This window comes from Nomascus leucogenys, chromosome 3 (assembly GCF_006542625.1).
Source record: "Nomascus leucogenys isolate Asia chromosome 3, Asia_NLE_v1, whole genome shotgun sequence".
Classification (NCBI taxonomy): domain Eukaryota; kingdom Metazoa; phylum Chordata; class Mammalia; order Primates; family Hylobatidae; genus Nomascus; species Nomascus leucogenys.
The window spans coordinates 107,750,327-107,755,202 of record NC_044383.1 but is presented as its reverse complement, the minus strand read 5'-3'; the positions used below and the strand labels follow the sequence as shown (position 1 = coordinate 107,755,202).

The following is a 4,876-nucleotide window of genomic DNA, read 5'->3' as shown; positions in this document are numbered from 1 at the left end:
AAATATAGAAAATTGTCCCAGAAGAACGACTGTCTTTAATCAGGTGTCTGGTGGTGTCTATCTTTGAATAGGTCCTATAGTGAGTAGCTTGGATGATAGCATTTAATATGCTAGAGAATTATGAAGTCCATTTAATTCTAGTTGCTCTAAATTGAGGGAAACTTGAAATTGAGCCACAACTACATCACAGTCTTCCAAGGCAATGGCCAATTTAGATTCTGAGACTCTGGTGAGAGTTAAAGCTTTACGTTCTATGTTAACAAATCTCAGTATTTTACGCTTACCCACTAGAGTTCTTTGAGTTAGCATCAGTTGCAGCCATTTTCTGACAGTTTCACCTGAAGTTTAAATTCTTGCAGGGAAGGGTTTCTAAATTAGTTAACTGTGTTTATTTAGGATTAATAAATATTCCTGAAAATCTGAAATGTATAACTCTGAGTTTTTCAAAGCAGAAAGCAATCTTACACTTCTCTTTATTTGCTTTTAAAATAAAATACCCAAGCTTTGCACAGTGGCATGATCGTAGTCAATGAGGTTTATCCAGGGTGCGATTATTGCTAATTGAAAATTTTTCCCAATACTCCACCATGACGACCAGAAATATAGTTGGCATTGACAATTTTTGACAGTCTCTGCAGAGGCTGAACAAAAAAATAAATAAAAAATAAAAATAAAATTGGCCCGATAGGGTCACTCACACCTGTAATCCCAGCACATTGGAATGTCAAGGTGGGAGATCGCTGGAGACCAGAGTTGGAGACCAGCCTGGACAACCAAGGAAGACTCAGCCTCTACAAAAAAGAAAATTAAAAATTACCACCGGAGTGCATTGGTGCCACCTACTCAGTAATCTCACCTACTCAGGAGGCTGACGCGGGACGATCCCTTGAGTCTAGGAGTTCAAGGCTACAGTGAGCTGTGATTGCACTCCAGCCTGAGTGACAATGTGAGACCCAGTCTCTAAATAAAAAATAAAATAAAATAACACTTAGAGTTTCTGCTAATGTAGCCACTAGAAACTATTTTACTGTCTTTACTAATTCTGATGAACGGTTTTGTAAAGAGTAACTGACTGACAAAAGACTCCAGCATGAAAGCCAGATCAGGCTCCATTTTGTTCCATGTGCACAGGGACAGATGACACATCGCATTCAATAAGACTTGGGCATAGGGTTTACCTTCTAAAGTGGGTGCCTCGTGAGACTGTTTTTATATTCAACAGGGAAGTGCGTGGGCATCAAAATTACACTACACGTCATAGCCCAAATAAGCATTTAGTCATTGCAAGGAAACATCCGGAGACCAGAAGAAATAATCCGAATTAAAATTTCAACACTTTTGAAGACCAGGAAACTAATGCATAATTTCTCTCCTTAATGTTAAAAGAAATTAGTTTCTTCCCTACACAATAGGCTTCTTTTTCCTGGTCTTCTTGAAGCAGTGTTTCTGTGGTGTTTCTTCCACGTCTCCTCTTCAGTTCTGAAAATTGCCCGCTGCCAATTCTGACATGCCAAGGGCTAAGCTATGTTTGCCCAACCAAGAAAAGGTAAAAACAGAATCTTGGAGCCAGGAAAGATTATAAACATTTTTCTACACTGTTCGCGTGCTGTTTATAAAAAGAACTCCCTTTAAGACTTCAATAAGTCCCCAAACTTCATTATTTTGCTCTCCCTCCAAGTACAAAGCACAGATGTTTTGGCATGTTGGAATCTGAAGGTTGGAATTTTTAGAAGAGGCCATGTGTGGGCAGGGAACTGGCACCCTTGGCAAATTGAGAGATTCAGCCATTTTCATAAAATAAGGTAAAAAACCAGCTCTTGGCCTGGAAGTTTCTTTTTTCTTTCTTTCTTTTTTTTTTTTTTTTTTTGAGACTGAGTCTCACTCTGTCACCCAGGCCGGAGTGCAGTGGTGCGTTCTCAGCTCACTGCAACATCTGCCTCCAGGGTTTAAGTGATTCTCGTGTCTCGGCCTCCCGAGTAGCTGGGATCACAGGTGCATGCCACCACGCCAGGCTAATTTTTGTATTTTTAGTAGAGATGGGGTTTTACTGTGTTGGCCAGGATGGTCTCGAACTCCAGACCCCAAGTTATCCATCTGTCTCAGCCTCCCAAAGTTGCTGGGATTACAGGCATGAGTCAACACACCCGGCTCAAATTTTTTAAACTTAAAATTTTATGCAAAAACTGAGTGTCAAATCAATATTTGCAGAATAAAACTGCATACGTTTCTAATACTTTTTAAACAGAGTTCAATTTACTTTTTAGTAGGTAAAACCAGGCAGGCAGCCAATTAAGATAAGATGAAAAATGGACAATTTTTTTTAAACTGGAAGAATTTGTTGGGCGTGGTGGCTCACACCTGTAATCCTAGCATTTTGGGAGGCCGAGGTGGGCGGGTCACCTGTGGTGGGGAGTTCAAGACCAGCCTGACCAACATGGAGAAACTCTGTCTCTACTAAAAATACAAAATTAGCCAGGTGTGATGGCGGGCACCTATAATCCCAGCTACTCAGGAGGCTGAGGCAGGAGAATCACTTGAACCTGGGAGGTGGAGGTTGCGGTGAGACAAGATCACGCCATTGCACTCCAGCCTTAGCAACAAGAGTGAAACTCCGTCTCAAAAAAATAAAAAATAAAACTGGAAGAATTCACATTATAAGCTTCATGGGAGCAAAAGCTGTGGTCATTCTATGAATCCCCACTGCTTAACAAAGTGACTGATACCTAGTTGATATCTAAAATTTTTAACAGTGATTTCCGCTGAGAATTAGGACTTTTCTGGTGTGTATGTTGAGGTATAGAAAGAGGTGAGAGACCTAAGTCTCCATTTTAGATTGTAGTTCCTTAAGCTGTGTACATATATGATATGTATAATATAGATATATATGATGTACATAAAATATTTTTAAATGGTAAAGTCTTAAAGTTAGGAAATGTTTAGGATGACCTATATGACTATTTCTGAAAGATAAACTTGCTTTCCCTCCTCCATACACATGCATCAGAAATTTATTTTATACTTCTGCTCTACCACTTAATTGTCTGATCATTTGTCCATCCACATCTTACCCTATATAAATACACACATATACTCAAATCATGTCTATTCCCCATATTAAATGCAAACATGCACAGACACATAGCGGGAGGCGAGTGCAGAGCATTTGCCTCTTCCATATAATTCTCAACCACTCAAATAATAGTACTTGAAGAAGTATTCATACTACCAATTATATCAAATTGACTGGGAAACTGGCTTTTAGATAATCCTCTGACTTTAAACAAATGACACAACCTTTTTTCATCCAAAAACAAATACATAATAAAGGAGCAATTGAACTGAACTAAACAACTTTTTTTTTTTGAGACAGAGTCTTGCTCTGTCGCCCAGGCTGGAGTGCAGTGGCGCGATCTCGGCTCACTGCAAGCTCCGCCTCCTGGTTTCACGCTATTCTCCTGCCTCAGCCTCCCCAGTAGCTGGGACAACAGGCATGCGCCACCACGCCTGGCTAATTTTTTTTGTATTTTTAGTCGAGACGGGGCTTCACGGTGTTAGCCAGGATGGTCTCGATCTCCTGACCTTGTGATGCGCCCGCCTCAGCCTCCCAAAGTGCTGGGATTACAGGCTTGAGCCACTGCGCCCGGCATAGATTACTTCTAAATTACTGATATTTTCTGCTCCAGTAACTCACCAGTTTGCTTTGTGGTGGATAATAGATGTTAATGTAAATAATTTTAATAAGTTATAATAGAAAACATCCTTGAAGTGTGACTTCAAGTGTCAGTATTTTATATTTAAAACTACAATATTATCAATTGCCCAGAATTGTTCTACTCCCTTTGAATGGTTGTTTTTCTTGGGTATCTTGAATTTTTTAAATCTTGTTTTCTGTATTTTTACAATATTGTGTACTGAAATTAAGATGAATTTTATTCTTTTGCTGCTTCATGTAACTATACTCAAACTGACCCCATTCTTATTGTTTCTCCAGGAGGATTTCCAGCTTTAAAATTTCATCATCATTAAGATTTTGTGCTTACTCGTGTCATGTCTGATCTACTAAATTACTCAATATTTCCTTTCTTTTTCTTTTAGATGGAGTTTCGCTCTTGTTGCCAGTGCTGGAGTGCAATGGGGCGATCTCAGCTCACTGCAACCTCCGCCTCCTGAGTAGCTGGGATTACAGGCATATGCCACTATGCCCAGCTAATTTTGTATTTTTAGTAGAGACAGGGTTTATCCATGTTGGTCAGGCTGGTCTGGAACTCCCAACATCAGGTGATCCCCCCACCTGGGCCTCCCAAAGTGCTGGGATTACAGGCCCAATATTTCCTTATTTTAAACTCTACCACACATCCCATTAAAGATATATTTCAAATTCAACACTTTATCTTCCTTTTGGTTCAATAAATATCCAAAAATGTTTACAATTAATGTTGCACTGAACAGAGCTAATGATAAATATTGTCCCTGAAAATGTGACTGTTATTTGCTCAAGTTCTGATAACCAATAGAAATGTTTAAATAATCTCAAATAGATGCCGTCAATGAGTTTTAAATATAGGCCAGGCGTGGTGGCTCACCCCTGTAATCCCAACACTTTGGGAGCCTGAGGTGGGCGGATCACGAGGTCAGGAGTTCCAGACCAGCCTGGCCAACATGGTGAAACCCCATCTCTACTAAAAATACAAAAATTAGCCAGGTGCGGTGGTGGTGTCTGTAATCCCAGCTATTCGGGAGGGTGAGGCAGGAGAATTGCTTGAACCCGGGAGGCAGGGGTTGCAGTGAGACGAGATCGCGCCACTGCACTCCAGCCTGGGTGACAGAGCAAGATTCCATCTCGGCAGGGGAAACAAATCACACGGAATATAGAGGC

General features: G+C 40.4%; 1 non-coding gene across 1 annotated transcript; it reads left to right on the top strand.

Annotated features, from left to right (window-relative positions):
* Positions 1-500: 500 nt before the first annotated feature.
* Positions 501-641, top strand: LOC115834626. The gene has a single exon (XR_004029547.1). It is a non-coding gene; the product is annotated as a U4 spliceosomal RNA (small nuclear RNA).
* The last annotated feature ends 4,235 nt before the right edge of the window (positions 642-4,876 follow it).